Below are 22,288 nucleotides of genomic sequence, written 5' to 3' on the forward strand. Positions count from 1 at the left end.
TTGTGGTACATGGTTATTACAGTGACATGCTCCTTCTTATGTTCTATCGCATTTACCTTTTCTTTTTCTTGTTGTTGATTTGTATATTTAGTTTTCATACTGTCTTATTTTTTTGGATTATTCTCACCTTTGTTTTGTCTGGTGAGTGTTAATTACTAATTTTGCTCACTTTTTCTTCATTTTTGATGCAGCCGTGAAGAATCCACCTTTACAAGCTGCAGGCAACAAAGAAATTGACCAGAGACCTCCACACCTGTTAAGGGACGAGTGTATTTAGCACAGTGAGGTGGGCTTCAGATGTTCATTCTCGTGCTGTCTCTCTCTCCCACACATACGTAAACATTCACTGGCCATTTTTAAGGTACTCCTAACTTACAGACTGCAGTCTGTTTCTCTGCATACCTTTTAGCCCCCTTTCATCCTGTTCCTCAGTGGTCAGAACCCCCACAGGACCACCACAGAGCATGTATTATTAGGGTGGTGTATTATTAGGGACACAGCAGTGATGCTGAATTTTTTAAACACTGTGTCCACTCACTTTCCACTCTATTAGACACTCCTACCTTGTTGGTCCACATTGTAGATGTAAAGTCAGAGTCAATAGCTCATCTGCAGTGCTGAGAATGAAATAATAATAGTACCTACTCTGTGGTGGTCCTGGTGGTCGTAGTTGGGGTCCTGATCATTGATGAATGAAGTGAAAGGGTTAACGAATTATGCAGAGAAACAGATCAACTACAATCTGTGCACCTACACATTAAATGGACCTGATTAAATGGAAAATGAGCATAGATACAAGGTAACTGTACATAATTAAGTGGCCAGTGAGCTTCTACATATAATCAAGTACAACGGTGTTTTCATTAATTATGTAATTGTTATTCTACTCATTTTGTCTGAATTGTAGATTTTGTATATGTTGTCCAGACAGTTAGATCAATTACTTCAAAAAGCTTTCTGGTCTAATCAGTTCATGTCCACATACCTGTGAACACAGGTGAGCTTTAAGAATGGTTAACAAGACTCAATACAGTACATATTGTATACACATAATGTATGATATTATTTTCTGTGGTAGATTGATTGATTGCTCTTCTGTGTTGTACTGTCTCTTCTGTTTTGTTGCACATTGCCAGTTTTACTGTAGAGTTTGACACTGTGTTTCTCTCTGAAGGGGAATCAGTGATGAGCTGGAGCTCCTGATGTACTAAACTGGGATCACAGCTGTCAGTCCTGCTGAAAATGGATCATTAATAACTGATAATCAGGTATGGATATGAACTTGTGGTGGGAATCAAAGTTCTAAAGCTGTCTTTCCTCAGTTCACTCAGCTTCTCCTCTGATGAGTTTACAGTGGTCACTCGAGGGTCTCTTTTTCTCAGATGTTCTCTCAGAGAAAAAAATCTTAGGAACTCTGTATATCATGCAGAGGTCATTTTAACACCCTCAGCGAGCGTAAAGGGACCTACCGTATTACTTCCCAATATTCTGGCCCAAATCATCACTCCTCAACTTCCTTGCTGACGTTGCAGGCTTGTTTGAACAAATCATCCAGAACTCCATCCATCTGGTCCATCTAGTGTAGCATGGCATATATAAGCAAAATGAAACTGTTTGAAAATTAGTCTTCGTGTATTTCTGAGCTCACTGCAAATGTTTCTTATTGAGAGCTTTGCTTAGTGGTGGCCAAAATACAGCTTTATGAACAGCTGCCAGCCTGTGGAGGATCCTGCATGGAGAGGTTCCAGAGACTCCAGCAGTTTCCAATACCTGTTTGCTGCTCAACAGTGGTGTTTTTATAGCTGCGCTTTAAATACAATTAATTTGTCTGACAGAAACTTTCCTTAATACGCCTTTATCTGACCATATTCACCTGTGCTCTGAATTTCCCACATATCTTTTCACAGTTTGATGATTTCTCTTCAGTTTTTGTGAAATATCAATCGTTTTCATGCCTTTTGTTCCACTATTCCACACTTTTCATCTTTCTTTCTCCCCATATTGCATGAGAACTGTGGCTTAATAATGTGGAAGAATCTCTTTAAGTAAGTTTCCCTTTAATGAAGATCACCTGGCAAAGTAACTAACAAATCTGTCTGAGATTGGTGCCGGTTATTGTTAGATGGTGATACCCTCATGAACAACGTCTATATATATATATATATATATATATATATGTACATATATATATATTATATATATATATATATATATATATATATATATATATATATATATATATTCACAAGTAGATTTGAGTAACAGCCATGAGGCTGGAACTCTACACACATCTAACACACGCTGACTCAAGCTACACGGGCGGTTAGTAGTGAGTACAGGTGAGACCGTTTTCTGGCTGGCCCGGAGCTCTTGTACTCTAAGCTCCGCCTCAACCTACACCAAACCCCAACCCCGGGATACATAACTAATACACACACACACATACTGTACAGTAACAACATACACCTGGTTGCAACCCATGACAGTCTTACTGGTAAGTATATACAAATATTACATATAAAGATCATGAAAGCCTCCTAACATGTTTTCTTTTCTTTACAGGACCAGCACCAGAGTGTCGGTGGATCCATCCGACTAGGGATATGAGGAGCCACAGCTCTCACTGACATCCCCTAAAAGATGCATAACAAAGGAATACAGGGGAGTAACATTTTATTTCACTTAAATGTCTATACTTCTGATGGTTATGCTACCAGTCAATAGGGCTGGTGATGGGGTGTAAAACTCACCACATCACAGTTATCTTAAAAGGTATGAGAAATAATACAGACACTTAATTTGAAAAACTAAAACCTAAATGCTTATTATACTGAAATCCTACTGATAAATCACTTACATAATCATTTGGAACACAGTGTAGTGATGACATGCTAGCAGAGTTGTTCGTGATCGTTAGTGAAGTTGTGTCTGTTGTGTCTGTAATGTTTAGCCTGTGGCTTATGGTGCATGTGACGTTTCTTATGCTGTAATTTGACAGCGTTTATTGAGAGATGGCTGCTGTAGCCGAGAGAGAAACATGTCGGCCATCTGTCCCGAACAGCTGTCCAAACCCTCAGTGCAGGGTCAGGTTTGGAGACTGTACTTGTAGCTGCACAGCTCTGTCTGGGTCGTTACCTGGCTATGATCTTATACTCTGAGCTCTGTTTTATCTGCATGTAAACACAGTCACTAAAGCAGCTTTTCATCATGTGAGAAACATCACTAAAATTCTGCCTTTTCTCTCTCAGAGCGACGCTGAGAAACTTGTTGATGCATTTGTTACAAGCAGAGTTGATCACTGTAATGATCTTCTTACTGGACTTCCTAAAAAACAATATATCCTCTACAACTGGTACAAAACACAGCAGCATCCTAACAAAAGCTAAACAGAGAGATCAGATCACTCCCGTCTTTAAAAGAGCTGCACTGACTGCCTGTATCATTCAGGATAGATTTTAAAGCTCTCTAAATGACCTTAAAGCACTGCTTACATCACAGAGTGTCTGTCTTTTTATGTTCCAGCACAAAATCTGCGGATACTGACCTTCTGCAAATACCTTCTGTAAAATACAGAAAACATGGAGAGACTCGTTCAGTTATTACGCTTCACCTTTTATCACCTTTTATTTTTATTATGTTCACTTTTTATTAGACAGTCAAGCTCAGAGCTCACTTTTTAATTAAAAGAGGATTAAACCCCTTTAATTAAACCTTAATTAAACCTCTTAATTTGATCTGTGTCATGTGGTTACAATAATAGGCAAATCATATAAATCCTATATTGGAAATAGTACAAAGACAACATATCATACGTGTACATGTTTACCACTGTGTTATATCATCTCTTCTTTCAACACTCGGGGTCTTCTTTGTCATATTTTTTGTTTCATAGTGCTCCAAATGTTTTCAGTGGTGACAGGTCTGGACTGCTGGCAGGTCAGTTTAGCACCCGGACTCTTACTATAGAGTCATGCTGTTGTAATAGCATTGCCTTGCTAGAATACTCAAGGCCTTGCCTGAAAAAAGATGTCGTCTGGACAGCAGCACATTTTGCCAAAACCATATATCAGGGGTCTTTAATTCAAATTCAGTAAGGTCCAGTCAAAGAAAATTTCCTCAGCTTGATTTCATCAGCACACAGTTAAAAAGCCAGTATTCATGATGGTACAGGGGTGCATTAGTGCACATGGCATGGCTGACGTGCACATCTGTGAAGTCAACATTAACGCTGAATGATATATGGCAGAGGTCACTAATAGGCGGGCCGCGGTCCGAGTTCAGACCCAGACGCTGTCCTGTGTGGACCTGGACCTGTAACTGATAAACTATGGATAATTATTTAATTTCAACAGGGTGGTCCTAATTTTATCGGCGTAACATTTCAAGTCATTACGGCAGCCTGGGAGACTCGCAGACTAATTGCATGCTTGTGAATATCACACGACGCTACTCAGCCAATTAGATCTGTGCATTACGAGGCGCACTGCGACTCAAATGAGTGACACACACACAAGGGAGTAAATATTGTTGAAATATCACTGAATTGTACTTTATTTGATTTGACATTCAGTTGTTGACTTTTCTGCGTTTACAGTGCGTTTGTGAAATGTAGTTCAGGTGTCGTCATTTTGATGAAAGTGTTTTTTGTGTTTGCAGCGCGTTTATGAGTTTGCAAAGTGTTTTCAATTATACTATCAATAGCATCTTGTTGGCCACTGAAAATATGAGCCAAAATGAAAAATGAAACCTCTGTTACACAGTTTTCATGTCGCTTGACCTCTTTTTTTGTACTTCAAACATATTTGCTTGATTGAAAAGCAACAAAAACAGTGAAATGTCGTGCACACATGAGATTACATTTAAACAGTAATATACCGTAAATGTGCCAAAATGAAAAGTAAACGCTCTGTTACACTGATTTAACGGAGGAAAGCAGGATAGTGAAGACTTTTTTACGTTTCCTGGCCGAGTGTATTCAATTCAGACATGAGTTCAGTCTTGTTTTTACAGCTAGGAATTCAAGCGACGTGAGAACGTTGTGATGGAAGGTTTGTTTTTCATTTGGCTCGTATTCTGCACGTCACTACGGAAAAATAACAGTAACTGCTTTTCAGTTTGTTCCTCTACATACGAGAGAGCAAGCACCAACGTGGTTATCAGTACTTTCCCCTCATTTGAACGTTGCTCTCCTTGTGGACTTTCTGTCTTACAGTCTGAGAGAAAGGTGAGGCTGAAGGAGATCATCAGGAGGAATTCCAAACACGCTGCTCTGCTCTTATTGTGAGTCCTGATCCCAGTTCATACTCATTAACAGCTGAACTTCATAAGGATTCTGTTCAGTATTCAGCTCAAAACCAAACAGTGCAAATTCAAATATTGTTTGAAATTCCTCAGTCAGGCTCAGTTGTTCTCATGAAGTTAATCCCGTAACTAATGAAGATCAAAGAGCAGGAGCCGTGCACATGTCTGTGTGTTTGTCTGTGTCAGGTCGTGACCTGTCCCTCAGGGCTGCTGTCTCTGCCCTCTCTACATGGCTTGACTGGACACACTGAGCTGTGGACTGCACTGCCCCGTCCTGCTGATTAGAGGAAACCAGCAGAATGTCCTCACCTTCTACTGCCAGTAACTCACTCATCCACAATCACTTAGCACTTATCAAGGAATTCATGTAGAAAAAATCAAAGAAATTTGAATACGTTTGTTGTTATGTGTACAAATTCTAATATATAACACAGTGAACAACATGATCAGCTGAGGTATCATGAAGAGAGACAGTGGTTTAGGAACAGCACTTCACTGATTACTTTGTAAATTATCATTTAAATGAAACTCATGTTCAACTTTTGTAGCATTCAGTTTGACATCAGTCCATCCTGCCTGACATTTCTAGATATTTCTGCAGACTTTGATTTGCTGTATATTAGACTAGGAGAACTAAACTTAACTTACATTTTAATGAGATAACGAGTTGGTTCCCTGGACAGAGATTAAATTAAATTCCATGTTTTTTTTTTTTCTTCAATTGGGGTGTATCTCAGAGATGTCCAGTTCTAGTTCTGGAGATCTGCCACCCTGCAGAGTTCAGCTCCAACCCTGATCTGACACACCTGATCCAGATAATCAAGGCCTCCAGGCACATCTGAATATTAGAGCCAGGTGAGTTGGATGTGAGCTTTTCAGAGTGATGGATCTCCAGGAGCAGGACTGAGCACCCCGGCTGTAACTCTTACCTCAGTTAAACAAACTCGTAAATAAAACAGTGACTTTTTATTATTATGACTTAATTTACGAGGCTGTAAAAATCCAAGTTTTGCTGGCCAGAAACTTTGATTTTACAAGACATTGATTTCTTGAGGATCAGGGTTTGTATAGCGATGCACGACTCTGTGTTTTCTGTTGTCGACTGCACTTAATTTAAAGCCAAGGCTGCATCCACAACCGCGTACTACTACTATATCATACATACTGTAGTGCACTTTGCTATTAAAAGATACACAGCTTTCGCACAAGTCATGGTGCTTTATTCTTCAGCTGTTTTTTGTCCACAGCTACAGCGTATATAAGGTTTTCTCTTTACTAACAGCTCGTTGCTACCCAGCTCACATCTGACTCTCTCAGCTATTTCTGCTCACCACACTTATCCCCCCCAGGCGGACCTTGCCTTGCCCTTCATAGTAAGAGTCCTCAGCAGAAAAACCCTGTGAAGTGCTGAAGAATAAATAACCCAAAACCAACATGCAAAACATTTCTTGAACACACTACAGTTTTGTTGCATTTGGTTGAAGATGAAAAAACAACATTAAATCAATGTTGAATGTTGATTGAAGAAATGAACCTAATGTTTAGGTTAAAAAACAGACATTGAATCAATAATGAATTATAGTTTGTGGATCAACATGGCCATAGTAAATATGAGCTAAGACAGACTGATAATACACCTTCACACATTTACAGACTTGTAGAAAAGTCTTTAATGTTCAAAGGCAAACATTTCATTTCAGTTTTGGGGATAAAATATTACTAACATGGTTTTGAGGATGGAGCTCATGAGTCCCCCTAAATTAACACATGATCCATATATTAGGATTTGTTTCACCATGGCAGCAAAACTCATCTTGGCCAGTGACTGGAAAATGGCAGAGTGCACAGTCTTATGTAGACGTTTGGACTTTGGACTTGGTCAAATCACTCATTGTTGATGCTCCAAGCGTGAATATGATAAAAAACCCTTCACAGGTATAAATTTAAATATGATGTATGTCTCCACACTTAGACACACACACAATGTATTTAAAGTGCCATTTTACACGTCACTTTTTTGTGATATGTTAAATTAAGGAAATAGACGGTAATCGTGCTTTAGAAGGTGCAGAAGTACAAATGTGTCTGTAGAGAAAATCAACAGCACACAGTTTTATCAGGGATGTCCACAGAGTTTTATCAGGGACTACAATCTAAACTGTACATAGATTGTAGTTTATGTATGTAAATTATTGTAAAACCAAACACTGTAGGGTGACTGGATATGTGGATATAAGCTCAAAACAATAGCTACAGAGTAGAGGTAATTAAGCCTACAATAAAACATACATATCTATAGAGAGAATTCTACAGAAATCTTTAAGTGCTTTTGGTTTTAATCAGGGTGTGGGTATCCACTCTCCTGTCCTCCTAAAGAACCTGTATAGAACCATCTTTTTGAAGGGTATAGAGAAGGAACGCCTATTAAACTTATCACTATAAGTTAACTTATCAAATATAGTTATTTATATGTTCTGTATTTTTAAACATATATATTTGCTATTTTGTGGCTTTATAGCTAGCTAGAAATAGTAAAGAAGAGAGAAGTTGAGCAATTTCTAAATGTGTTACTTGAGAATAAAGTTACTTCATCTAAGTCAGCAAAGTGAAAAAATTAGAACTTTTAGTCTCAATTTGATCATGAGCCCTTTGAGGAAATGGTGCGAAGGTGCATTAATGCTGTTAGATGCAATATTTGAAATGTGAATTTAGCTAGTAGTTAAACTAGATTAACAAATCCTAGAATCAGGTACAAACTCTGATTAATTTAAGTTCTTCACACTTGGAACTGTTAACTGGGAATTCTACCAATTTCTCAACATGTCAGAATAATTCAGTCACTGTTGTGTGAACATTTCATTAGAGGTGGGCAGTTTGACCACTGCTGTCATGATAAGTTACTGGAATAAGCAGTGTCTTTTTCTGAGCATGTGGTGGACATTAAACATTGAACAGTTGCGTGTTCCATTTAAAAAAGTGTGCAGCAAATTTTGAATGAATTGTACTGAATAATAGGTGTTGTGTAAGGTGTAGTGGTGTAACGGATCGTAGTTGATCCAGGACCCCCATGGATGGTTGTGTATCACATGTACGGCTCATGTTAAGCCCATTTCACACCAGACACAGTAAACGTGCTACAAGCAATAATTAAGCAATTAAATTAGTGTTGTGCGATATGACCAACATTTCATATATCCTGAAAGCATTATCACAATATAGCACATCTACTGTAAATTAAATCAATACATTTTATTTTCATAAAATGAACAGATTGAAAGTAGGGCTGTGTGATAGGGACCAAAAATCATATCTTAATATTGTTACGCTAAGTGGCCATACATGATATACAGTATTTCTGTGTATTTTCTACAAAGTGGGCTAAATATTTATTTTAGAGGTAACAAACACTTTTATTAAAACAGATTGTACTGTTGTACAGTGCTGTGATACAAGTATATATTTGGATTATGTAGATTTGACTGAGACTAATTGTATTTATTTTTTTATTTGTTTGAACCCCAGATGGTGAAAAAGGAGATGAACAACACAATTTCACAGATTTGTTGTTTTAACAGAGGTAAGTAGTAGTAGCAGTAGTAGAGGTAAGTAGTCTTGTTCTTGAAGTGTGGTGCATTGAATGATGTTGCAAACAGCATGACTTCCTACTGGTCAGTGAGACGGAGGATAATAAGGGATGTAAGTAGGATAGAAAAAGAAAGCTACACAGTTCTGCATGAACAGGAATAGACCCTTTTCACAAAATACTGGAAATACAGAAGCACTGGATAAACAAATTCCTGTTCTGCTTTACCTCAGACACTCCCACATTCTCATCACTTCAGCTCATCACCCAATGTTTTACCTTTTTAATCGTTGCTAATCATCTCTGGGTCTGTTAAACAGTTTACAGCTGGAGAGACGTAAAGAAATCAGTGACAAATTAACAAATACGCGAGCAGGAGACGTCTCTACTGAATGAATGGCTCAGTCTCCAACCACTCCATATTCTCTATCTAGTGAACTAATAAAAACAGCCTGTATGCCCAAATATTTCATTATATTAAAGCAGAAGGAAGACGACTACATCCAGCCACGGATAACAAGGCTCTCTGCTTAACAATTAAAGTTCGATTAAGGTCTAGAGGACATTTTTTCATGTTTCTTAGTGTACTTAAAGGTTTAGATAGTGATTTGGGACTCGGTCCAAAATATCTCGTGCCCAAAAGCTCTTGGCTTCTTTAAAGTTTTGGTAGATGAAAAGCATCTGAAACAACACAATTTCAGCTCAAACAACCTTAAGTGCAGTAGAAAACTGTGAAATAGTGATTGATGCTTGTACATGAAGGTGCGCTCTCCTCTATTAACAGGAATAGGTAAATACAGGGTGATTCAGAAAGATTCATCTGATTTCAAAATGATTTATTTCACTTGTAAATCATTACAGAACAATGCAGTAGAGTGTAAATTGTTTAAGTGAGCATAAAGTTTATTATGTAATTGTATATGTGCTCAGTATGAACCTCCTCCAGCTGTACGGACAACATCAACGCCATATTCAGATTCATCCCATACTCGATTGAGCATGTCGGGTGTCGCTGCACTCACGGCTCTTTCAGTGCGATTTCGGAGATCATCCGGTGTTGTGGAACCAACGACAAACACTCCGAGCTGTTGGAGCTTCACTGCCCACATAAATCGCGCTGCACAGTTATGACTGATTCACTCTTATTGAAATGGTGAACGCAGAACGCTTTCTGCTCAGGGGTCGCTTCACCTCGCAGACTGAAGGGAGCCAGTCAGAAACTCTATGACTGCCTCTTTCAGTTGGATTGTGATTGGTTCCTAGGTGACTCACAGTTGTAGAAATACGGTGCTTTGAAATGGGATTAATCTTTTTAAATCACCCTGTACTATGAAATGTGATGCATAGTGTACTGTAGTGTCAGGGTCAGACATGTTGCAGATTTTGGCTGAGTTTGTTGTTTCAGATGCTTTTTATCTGCAAAAACCTTGAAGACGCCAAGAGCTCTGTAGTAGGACGAGATATTTTGGACCGAGTCCTGAATCAATTTCTACACCCTGCATAAGTGCACTAAGAAACATAAGTCATTAAAAAACTACACGTTAATGGAACTTTAATTGTTAAGCAGAGAGCCTTGTTATCCGTGGCTGGATGTAGTCGTCTTCCTTCTGCTTTAATATAATGAAATATTTGGGCATACAGGCTGTTTTTATTAGTTCACTAGATAGAGAATATGGAGTGGTTGGAGACTGAGCCATTCATTCAGTAGATTTTAGGCACCCAAGCACATTATTTAATTAATTAGAACTCATACAGGTGAACATAAAAACAGGAAAAAGAAAGCAGAACGTCTCTTGTCAAAGTTTGGGTCCAGATTTCACCTCCCAGTGTGTGTTTGTTCAGTTCCATCACCAGCTCATCCCTTAGCCAATCAGAGGTATCGTATATCTGTAATATTATAGGCAAATTTTTATACCAATTCTGAAATCTCATTGGCTGAGCAGTGTTTCGAGCTGTATGTACATGTTTATTGCAAACATTGTAGAAACCTTATTTAATCTAATGTTTATTTTTGCATGTGTCCAGGTTTGCACTGGAAATGATGCGACGTATTTTGCGGTCAGCCTTGACCAACTGTTAGTTAACCAAGGTTAATTACTTGCTTGTTCATTCTCTTCTTGTTACTCTTTTCTTGAGTGCCTTGCTCTCCCTTTGCTGCTGTAGCACTGAGACTTTCCCTGTTGTGGGACTCATAAGGGATTATCTTATCTTATAAGCAGACCTGTCTTTTCAACTGGGCTGGGAAATGAGAGACCGTTCAAAGACAGGCTTTGAAAGACTGCATATTTGGTGGGTGTTTACAGTTGTCGTCCTCTCTTATTTCCTCTTTCAGATCTTTTAAAAGAATGATTCAGTGTAATGTAATGTAAAGTAATGTATGTGGTGTCATTTTAACTGAATTCTTTTAAGTATTTACATCTTTTCTCAGTGTGCACTGCGTTTGGTAAATGTAGTACAGGTGTGGTCAGTTTGGTCCAGGTGTTTTGGAGTTTGCATCTCTTTTTGAACCTGCATTAAGCTGGACTTTCTCAGCCACCGTTGTGCTTGTTGAGAAGTTTTGGTTGAACTGTTTTTGCAGATGTTTTGGTTGGACAAAAACAACAGGCTATTTATGTGAATATTAAATCTTAGTGCTGAGTTGATGAAGCATCAGTTTTTTCCACTCTTCTTCTAAACTAGTAGACATGCATGCTCTAAACCCCACGTGTCAAACACAAAGCGTGCAGGCCAAGTCAGGCCTGTGACACAGTCCTATTCGGCCAGCGAAATGATTTTATTTTTCTGTACTTATTAGCCCGTTTCACCCTGAGATGCACTACAGTCCCCAGTATGCACTGCAACATACTGACTCCTGAATAAGTGTTCAGTGGCTATTTTGCTGCTGCAGTTTCAGCATGTGTTGAATAAACAGTGGTCCGTTCGGATCACTGAGAAATGTTAAGTAAAAACACAGCTGGCCCACCAATTTACTGAGGCTTTTTAATGTGGCCCTTTTAGTGGTTGAGTTTCACACCCTGATCTAAACAGATCAAAATGAGTCAGCGTGTTTTAAATATGTAGTGCACAGTGGCTTTTTACCAGGAGATGTACTTTCTGACTAAATGAGGTTATATTCACATGTTGGTGTTAATTTGCAATAAAATCTACTTGTAATTCACATCATCGACATTATAATAAATTCCGCAGTGTGGTTTATGAATCCGGCCCAGTTTAGTGAACCGGTTACTATTTGAATGAACTGCTTTCAGGCTAAGATGATGTGGTTGAACATAATCTGAAACTGTGTTATTAATGGTTTATTAATATTGTCTGTTTTTAGGTGTCAGCAACATAAATCACTGACGCTGATGGTCTTTCCTGATGTGGTCAAGAAGCGGCTGCGTTATGCACCAGAAAGGGAGGGGTGCGTTCCCAGAAACACAAGCCGTAGTTGACTTTCTAAATGAACCTTTGCTTTATTTTGTAACTGTAGATGAAAATGACTCATTAAAAGGTCTCATCAGTTTTGTGTTTAGTTCTGTATTTTCTCTTTCTGGCAGATGAGCTTTACTCGGACTCTTCGCTGAAAAACGTGTACTTTCCCACTTACCCCAGGCACAGTTGATCAGCCAAGACATGTTTAATAATCACCATTTTATTAGTTGACTGTTTTTATCTTGTTACTACTGAATGTATCTAAGTATATCTGAATATATGTACTGAATGTTTCAGAGTGATTCTGTTACTGTAGTGGAGTGTTACTGAATATAACATGACTTCTTCATGAAAACACAGTCACTGTGAAGTCTTACTTATTGTTATACAGATAATACTAGAACTTTCTCCACAAAACCACCAAACCTCCACACATCTTCTGAGTTTTATATACAATGATGAGGATGATAATGATGATGAGGATGATGAGGATGAGGATGATGGTAAAATAATGGAAGATCTGAAATAATAAGCTTTACCTGGATCCCTTCACCATTAATGGGCTCAAAAGGAGATTGTAGCCCAAATGATGATCTCAGAACCATCATAAAACAGTGTCTCAGTCATCAGGCAGTGAATTCATAAGCATTTCATGTAGTAACTCTGTGAGGGAGCTTTTAGAGGTGGACGTCTGGTTCCTATCAGCACCACTGTGAACAGTTCTGACTTGGCAAGTTTCTCTAGAACAGGGCGTTTCACACCAAACCACTCTGAATGATTTTATATAGATCAGCCAGTAACTTATGGAGAAATTTAGAAAAGTTGGTGGAATTGTTCTTTAACTAAATGAGGGGGAGGGGGGGTGAGTCTGTGGGCGTGGCTTAATATTAAAATGAGTACGTGCAGAAATTGATAGCTGAGCAGAGAAATGAGTGAAATGGGCTCTACTTTATTCTATTGTAGTTGTAGTTGTAGCTGTAGTTGTTCTCTTCTCTACTCCATGACTCACTGAAACACTCTCCAGCGTTTCTGTGGCGCTGCTTTTAAAGAAGGTAAGGGTCTTTAATTCTGAAAGTCCACACAGAGAAACGGAGAACGCGGACACGACCGACAGACAAGAAGACGGATGTAAACTAATGTCCAGCTGTAAAGATGTCAGCTTTCTTTCTTTTGCTGAGTGAGAAAACCCCGAGCCGTTATAACTGAGGAGACCGGCCACTGGTTGAAATGGGAATGGAAAACTCGCAACGCTCAACATGGCGTCTGTTTACGGTGAAACTCCCGCCCATCAAGAAGCAGAGCCAATCAGCTTGCTGGTTGCGCTGTGAGCCCTCCCCCTTGTTGTAGCGATCAGTAGCCAGAAGGAGCTGAAAAAAGATGTTTTTTTGTGCGTTACTGAGCCAAACGCTACAAACTTCTTATGAGGTTTTGTCAGATTTTATCGTGTCTTTAAATGTGTTTTTGAAAAGGTAATTTGACCCTCAGTTTGGAGTTTTTTGGTCTCTCCCCTTTTAAAGAGGGTGGATTCTGGTCTTGTACGGTTGGAACTGAACGACGAACAGTGTGAGTGCGCCCCCTGCTGTTCATCATTAATAATACCGCCGCTTCAATCAGGAGATCTTTCAGACTCTATAATTATAATGTACTGTATCCTGATCAAGAAACGTGGGTCGTTAATTCCAGGTTGTCTGTTCTGCAGCGTTTATTCACGGCGTTATTCTGATAAGGACTCTTATTCTGAAGGAGTCAGAACAGGAAGAACTGAGTCAGTCGGAGCTGAAAAAACTCCACCGTCTGAAACCTGTATATTTTCTACTGGAGTGTGTTGGATATGGGAGAGTCAGATCTCGGCTCTGGAACACTTTAGCATGGTACTAAGAGCGCAGCTGTCTACGTCTGATCATCACTAACCCAATGTCTGAGTTTGGAGAAGATCGGAGAAAGTCAACATTTTCACCCACAAATCCTCTCAAAGGGACCCCTTTGAGGTTTTTAGAGGACATTTTTGACTTTGTCCAATCTTCTCCAAACTCACACCCAGAGTTAGGGAGACCCAGACTTAGACAGTAGTGCTCTTAGTTTAGTCTGATCTCACACCAAAGCAGAGATCAGATGATCCCATTTCTGATCCATTCCAGTCTAGTAAAGAACACAAAATGATGGACACTGTCAATTTAAAATGTTTATTAACAACAGATTTTAAAACACACACAAAGGAACATCAGCTAAGTATTTAATTCCAAGAACATAAATTAACAAGAAAAAGTGAACGTAACTATATTATTACTGTGTTAGTGTTTAAATTGAACACAAACACATTTATTGACACAAACATTGGGAGGCCTAAAGACGGACACAGGGTTACCACAATTGTAGCGTGTTGTCGGCCTGTTAGGACACAATGCATTTCCAAAGTTGGTGACTTTAAGGGCAGAGATTAAGGAAATATGGCACTTTGAACTCTTAGGCCTAAGAAACGTTTTCAGCTCTTGACGGGTCAGAGTGATGTTGTCCGAGCACCGGCCTTGAAACACTTTGTCAGCCCACTGAGACGCTACAAATATCCCAGTTTGGTCATCCCAAGTCAAAGGGTCAAGGAGATATGTCCCTTAATGCCTTTGGTTATGTTGGGCTTCATTATAAGCCAATGGCAGGATGACACATACATTGGGAGGCCTGGAGAGGCACAATATGGGAGAGTCAGATCTCGGCTCTGGAACACTTTAGGATGGTACTAAGAGCGCAGCTGTCTACGTCTGATCATCACTAACCCATCGTCTGAGTTTGGAGAAGATCGGAGAAAGTCAACATTTTCACCCACAAATCCTCTCAGAGTGTTTTTAGAGGACATTTTTGACTTTGTCCAATCTTCTCCAAACTCACACCCAGAGTTAGGGAGACCCAGACTTAGACAGTAGTGCTCTTAGTTTAGTCTGATCTCACACCAAAGCAGAGATCAGATGATCCCATTTCTGATCCATTCCAGTCTAGTACAGATCTGAGTTTTGGACAGTAGAATTTTAAAAAGACAGATACGGCTTCAGGAGAGAGACGGGCTGCGTGGAAAACTGCTGTTACAACATAAAAATCCACTATTTAAAGGCTTTGCTTTGTACATTCCTCTGGAAATGTATTGGAAATAGCTTAAATATAATAGAATTGGGATGTAGTCCCACCGTTAGTATCTGCATGTTATCTCCACACAAAATACACAAAACCACACAAAATACACAAAAACTGATTTTTCTGAATCTGTAATGCAGTGATTTATTTCTACCACTGGAGGGCGATGATGAGCACAGTTGTGGAGATGGAGGTACCATCGAAGGCAGCAGTGAGTTTATTAGGTGTGTCACAGGTTTTTTTTTATTTATTTATTTTTTATTAGCAGTTCAGAAGAAACAGTGGAATTTTTGCTCGAACTGTGGAATAAAACAAAACCTCTGATTATTCTTTCAGTTTCTGGGTAAGACTTTAGTCTCCAGGCGGTTCTGAAAATACTTTTGGAGTTTATGACAAACAAGAGTCACTGTAAATTAATCTGTTCAGATTTTGGCTTGTTGATTGCACTTAATTATGAAAGCTAACGTTTATTTGCACAACATTTTCAATATTTAATTAATTTTACGTCCCAAAGTCTTTAAAACTGGCTCAGTGTTTACACCATGATAATCATCTATGTTACATGATGAGGAGGGACAGTGCAGAACTGTGCCATCTGCTGGTGACGAGGAGGGACAGTGTAGAACTGCGCCATCTGGTGGTGACAAAGAGGTCTGTGTTAATAACGGACCAATCAGCCAATGAAATGTTAACAGATCAGCCAATGAGGTGTCCTGTTAGAAGGAGAGTGACTCAAAATGGAGGAAGAAGAACGGCTCCAAGGTCAGGTAGGCTGATCAGACATTATTATGAACTGAAATGATGCTGTTATTTTAGTAAAGTGTGAAAATGTAAAGGTACAAGAACAAAACAGAAACAGTGTCTTCAGCAAGACCAGATCAGCTCAGAGCTCCGTTTACAAACCTCAGGAGGGCCTAACTGCCAATGTTTTTGACGTTAATGAGGAGAATCTTAACAAGAACACTCTCTAACTGCTAGCACACATGCTAATAATGTTAGCATCAGCTTCCTACATCACTTTTGTGAAGTGTTTACAAAGTGCTAATTGCAAAAAAAATAAATGGTGCTGTTCTAGTTTCCGTCCTGGTGCTCTTAGTGCTCTGTTATAGTGATTATAGTGACTTTCTTCTCACCTGAGTGATAGTTTAAGACTGTTGGAGAGAGACTGCAAACCTAAACAAAGGCAAAGATCTAAACTCGTCCAAGTTTCGCTCTTCGGGGAGTTTAGTTAACCACAAATATCTTTTTAGTGCCGTGGTTCTCATGTTGGTGTTCTAGATAAAGAGGAGAGGAGAGGAGAGGAGTTCAGTCCTCCAAACTAGAACTGATCCACAGTCAGATCTCCACCTGAGGGCTGTGTAAGCGAAGCTGAGTTCGCTTCAGCTGAAGGAGATCTTACGGTTTAAACTCAGCGGCGTCTCTTAAATCTAAAAGCCTTTAATTAGTAATGAACTCCACCTGCTGCTGGTGATGAGGGACAGTGTAGAACTGCGCCATCTGCTGGTGGTGAGGAGGGACAGTGTGGAACTGCGCCATCTGCTGGTGTTGAGGAGGGACAGAGCAGAACTGCGCCATCTGCTGGTGGCCTTCAAAACAGGTTAAAATTGCCAGAGAAGATTTCAGGTCACCAGGACATTCAATAACATTTATTATTTTTTCATTAACTTACTCATTAAAATATATGTCAGATATCTGAGTCAAAAATCTTATAATCTTTACAAAATGATATGGAAACAACTGTAATCTTTAGAATCTCTACACTGTTGGTGCATAACGTTTATGCCAGAATTGGCCCACACATATAGACCCAAGGCAAAGCTGTACTCAACATTACAGCATCTGGCCCTATTCTGGCCTGAATGCCTAACATCTGCCCCGGAGTTGACCAACACTCATGTGTGAAAGCCACTATCAGCCCAGAACTGTCTACTGTCAGGAATTATTAGCAGAAGATTTTGCTGATTAATGTAACTGTGCTGGTGCTGCTTCATTGGAAATGTGACAGTGACATAATTTACAAGACTTTGTGTCTGTTTTGAGAAAACACTCCTAAAAGTTGTACAGCTGTCTTTTTCTGACCGTTTATGATTTGGTTGTTTGCTGGATCTTTTTATTCCCATAGAACGTTTCTGATACTTTTTAGATATTTCTAATTTACATTCCCATTTATTCATTTATTTTTATTGACAATTCTTATCCTCAGTATCTCAGGAAATTTGACCAGTAGAGAAAAATTATAGATCTCTGCTTTTGTAGCAGCTCTGTTTTTCTTTATGGTACTAATGTAGTTTTTAGGTGGTATCAGTTTTTGGCTGCTCTCTGCTCTGCTTGTTGTGTCCTGATGTTTACCTGATTAAGGTTTTTATGGTTTTTATATGAATGACAATTTATGAATATATAATCTTTAAGTAAATGACAGTATTGCTAGTAGTAAACTTTTAACATCACAATTGTTTTTATGTTGTCAACCTGCTGAGTGAATGAGGTGAATAGATTGTGTAGTAACTGATGAAATGTTGGAGGTACGTTTAACTGTTTTCACTTGCTCTGACAGCTCTGATCATGTTAACACTGTGATGCTTTCAGGAAACTGGGTCTGGATTTTGGCCTCTGGATCTTCATTCCATGCTGAAAAGTTCCTGGTTGTTGGTCTGAGTTCAGTCTGAAAGATCAGTTTGAAGCGTCATTCAGCTGGATTTTCTGCAGCACAAATAACCTTCCCAGAATGCAAGACGCCAAGAATCTCATGGACTTATTGATCTTACGCACCAGTTTTGCATACATTTGCATATTGATGAGCAAGCAACCAATCAGAGAAGCCAATTAAATAAAAAAAAATAAATAAAACGAGTCTTTATAAGGCTTGTGATGTGAACGCTGTTCTCGACGACGGCGAAGACGAGAAAAAACACTAATAAACAGGTATTTCTACCACGAACGAGAAGCCTAGACACATAGAGTAAGTACCAGCATCGCAACTGGGATCAGTTTTTTCAAAAATGTTTTTTTTTGTTGTTGAGTTTAGATCAGCCGGAGGGGAGCCGCAGCGGTGTCCACCACCCAGGCGTTCCCAAAAGGGCTGCGGTGGCGGTAGAGTAAATTTGGGCCGATGCCCCGCCCTTCAGTGTTTAAGAGGCGGTCCCTCAGCCTCACCCATCGTAGGCAGGATTTGAGGCGAGCCAGTATCGGTTCAGCCCACCATCTCAAGCACAGCGCAATGGAAACGACGCAAATAAAAAAAAATATACAAATAAAAGGCACTATGAACAATAACTACTTCAAGACTAGTTGGTTAATTGATGGTAACTTTTATTGATTTCCACACATGGTAATATGCTAATTTCACAAGTTACCATAAAGAAGAAGGCTGGAGCTCCAAGTTAAGATTGACCAATGAAGCAGTTAATTCTCCATTTGATACTGTGCTTAGAAATTTTTAAGCAGTAATTCTTTTCTGCAATGACTTGTGCGTTTCTGTTTTTGGTCATTTCAGTGTTATTTTACCAACCATTGCGTAGTTACAGATATTTCTTAGTCTCTATCGCATTACGTTTTCTTATGAACAGTAGCTATTTCAGGACTAGTTCTCAAATTGATGGTAACCTCTAGTCATTTCTTAGCATGGTTATATTGTAATTTTGCAAATTTTTGAGTCACCATGAATGAGAATCCGAGGCCACCAAACCAAGATTGACCAACCAAGAAAGGAGTTTGGAGTTTGAAATTTTCAATTTAATTTGTGTTTATCATTTTCTGTTTATTTTAATGTCAGAGACACAAAGGTGTTTTTGGAGTGGTGTTTTTTTGTACTCTGTAACAGTCATGGAAATTAAACTCTAGACCATTTTACACAGATGTGCACTTGCTGTTTAACAGTTTTTAAGCATTTTAGTACCAGGCTTCACATTGATGGTAAACACTTCTGCGGTACCATAGTATCTGTAATCTAGCAGTTCCTTATATTTTACACCGTAACATAACACTCTTACCCCAAAACCACAGATGAAAGTCTTGACAGGGCTTTTTTAAATACACCATATAAACCAGCACACTGGCTTATTTTAAGGCCATAAGCATTTTTTGACTAACCTTCAATAGTATGGTAAGAGCTAACACAGATGCATCTGATTCAGCCAATCAGGCACTTCTGAAGAAGCTAATTAGCTGCAGTGGGTGTGGCTCATTACAGGAATATCCACTCCACTGATTACTGATCTGTTTCTAGGGAGAGTGTGTAACTGCGCCATCTGCTGGTGATGAGGAAGGACAATGCGGAACTGCGCCGTCTGCTGGCGATGAGGAGGGACAGTGCAGAACTGCGCCATCTGCTGGCGATGAGGAGGGACAGTGCAGAACTGCACCATCTGCTGGTGATGAGGAGGGACAGTGCAGAACTGTGCCATCTGCTGGCGATGAGGAGCAAAACAGTTTTTGACCGCTTTCATTTTTTATACTTTCAACTTAAAACGCTCATTAGCGCCCTCTAGCGGTCATTTTCGTGTCGGGCCAAAATGCAGTATTTGCGGTAACAACAACAAAAAAGCCCAAAAGTACAAAATAAACAAATAGTTTCAAACTGAGATTTTAACATTATTGTCTAATATTACACTATATTATGTTACTGAAATACTTTAGCAGTACTATTTGGAGCAAATATAGTAAATTACATGTACAATACAAATATAGTTCATTTTTTTCTTATCTCACTGGATGAGGGAGTGGCATAACTTTCTGGATGGCCAAATCAAAGTTTGACAGAGCCGGTTTATAAGGAGTCTGGTCTCTTCCAGTTTCCACCTTTATCTCAAAAAATATCACTGCTAAACAGCAGAGGGTGCCCAAGAGCGGGTCCTCAGTGAACGGGGGTGAATGGAGCTAAACGGCTAAAATTGAAAAGTTAAAACTGTTTCGAATCATTTACACAGAACTTCACTAAAAAAGCAAAGAAAACCTCACCTGTACGTTTCCTTTTCTACAGCAAACAGACGCTGACATTACCGGATACTGAGCGACGACTGGTTAGCATTACTGCTACTTAGCATTTGCTATTTCCCTGAGAGCTCTCTTCCTAAAACAGGAACATAAAAAGTATAGTGTTGTTACAAGTGTTTATTGTAAGGCTAAAAGCATTCAGTCTTCATTTTTTACCGTAAGAGCTCCAGAGCTGGAACTGCCTTTTGGAACCATCGCTTCCATAAATCATCCTGGCACAAGATGTGCCCAAATGTGGGTAGATGCACAACCTGGGGATCTCAAAGACAAATGTCCAAAAAAAAAAGGCACTGTTCTGTAGGCTTTGTGGTTTGCTGGTCTAAATCATGTTTCTACAACCAGAGGGTTGTTGGTTCATGCCCCACTTTAGGGCTTTCATTTGCATGTCTTAATCTGTGAAGATGGCAAAAACAAAGACAAATGTTAAAAAAAAAGAAAGCTCTCTGTAGGCCCTTTGGCTTGCTGGTATAAGTCATGTTTGTAGAACCAGAGGGTTGTTGGTTCAAGCCCCACTTTAGGGCTTTCATTTGCATGTCTTCGTCAGTAAAGATGGCAAAAACAAAGACAAATGTTAAAAAAAGGAGGTGTTTCATGAGATCCCGTGGCTCACTGGTAGATGCCCTGCCTCTACAGTCTGGAGGTTATCGGTTCATATCCCGAGCAGGATCCTCACATCACGGTGGTGGTGAAACACACAGGGTGAAGGGTGTACAATGCATGACATGTGAGGAAGGCCAGAGCACGCAACCCAAGAACCAGGGGGGAAGGTATACCCGTCTTCCCCCCTGGGGCCCAGGAGAGAGGACAAGAGGGGGTTATGCAGAATTTTGCTGGGAAAAAAAGTTGCACTTTGGGTATGCAAAAATTCTACCTACTTGGACCCTCAATTTACTTAGCAAGCTGACTAAAATGCTGCCCCTTTAATTGACTGACTTTTCTTCCCTTTCTCCCTCTCTCCCTCTCTCCTTCTCCTTGGCTTGAACCCACAACCTCCCACATCTGAGGCCAAGGCTGGTCCCACTAAGCCACCAAGCTGCACACACAGCAGCCTTTTTTTGGGGGGTTTGTCTTGAAGATTCCAAGACACACACAAAAATTGGATCTTCTAACGACTCAAAGCCCATGAAGGCCAGAACGTGATTTGACATAGACTGAGATGTTCCTAATGCCTTAACAGGTGGCTGATTGCAAATGCATCCCATGGTTTTCTAACGGGATCTAGACGTGTGCTCTCTGTTGGAAACCCTGAGAAAGTAAAACCGTAAGCGACTGTTTCAGGACTGGTTCTCAGATTGATGGTAACTTCTTTTAGTCGTTCCTTGACATGGCGTTATAATAATTAAGCTAATTTTCTGAGTCGCCACGAACGACGATCCTAGGGCACAGAGCCAAATTTGACCGACCGATCGCTGAGCTCCGTTTAACGGTGCGGCTTTAAATCCAACAAGTACAGATCACCTTCTGCTTGGTTTAATGTCAGAGATAGAAAAATGCTCATAGATTTCTGGATAATAGTCATAAACACGAAACCGTTTCAGACAGATGCTTGTTTGCAGTTTCACATTGTGTAAGTATTTTAGTGCTGGTCTTCACATTGAGGGTAAATGCTTCTAAGGCACTATGTTAATTACAACCTAGCTGTTCCTTATATATACACAACCAAAAAAAGAAGCCTTCTCATCTTTTTCTAAGAACACAAACGGTGCAAATTCAGCCCAGTAGTTTTATTTAAGTCTATAAGCATTTTTGATTAGTCTTCTCAATGACGGTAAGAGTTCCAGAGAAGTTTGGAACAGCGTGTGAACCGTGGCCCGTAATCTAAAAGAGCCTATGTCTGAGCTAAACTCACGTCATCTCACTTTTTTATATATGAAA

At 39.6% G+C, this 22,288-nt stretch overlaps 2 long non-coding RNA genes across 9 annotated transcripts; both read left to right on the forward strand.

The window, feature by feature from the left end:
- The first annotated feature begins 31 nt into the window (after window positions 1–31).
- Window positions 32–12,657, forward strand: LOC118801098. 7 transcript variants are annotated; one of them, XR_005006450.1, is made up of 7 exons: window positions 51–286; window positions 1,175–1,268; window positions 5,213–5,280; window positions 5,488–7,510; window positions 8,167–10,973; window positions 11,104–11,173; window positions 12,204–12,657. It is a non-coding gene; the product is annotated as an uncharacterized LOC118801098 (long non-coding RNA). The 7 variants fall into 7 exon arrangements; XR_005006449.1 differs by having other exon boundaries at window positions 32–1,268; XR_005006452.1 differs by lacking the exons at window positions 51–286; window positions 1,175–1,268 and having other exon boundaries at window positions 3,975–5,280; window positions 12,204–12,287; window positions 12,424–12,657.
- Window positions 12,658–16,075: 3,418 nt separating this feature from the next.
- LOC118801099 lies at window positions 16,076–20,690 on the forward strand. 2 transcript variants are annotated; one of them, XR_005006456.1, is made up of 3 exons: window positions 16,076–16,188; window positions 18,008–18,380; window positions 19,647–20,690. It is a non-coding gene; the product is annotated as an uncharacterized LOC118801099 (long non-coding RNA). The 2 variants fall into 2 exon arrangements; XR_005006455.1 differs by lacking the exon at window positions 19,647–20,690 and adding an exon at window positions 18,447–19,231 and having other exon boundaries at window positions 18,008–18,343.
- Window positions 20,691–22,288: the final 1,598 nt, after the last annotated feature.

The sequence above is a fragment of the Colossoma macropomum genome, unplaced genomic scaffold (assembly GCF_904425465.1).
Source record: "Colossoma macropomum unplaced genomic scaffold, Colossoma_macropomum, whole genome shotgun sequence".
Classification (NCBI taxonomy): Eukaryota; Metazoa; Chordata; class Actinopteri; order Characiformes; family Serrasalmidae; genus Colossoma; species Colossoma macropomum.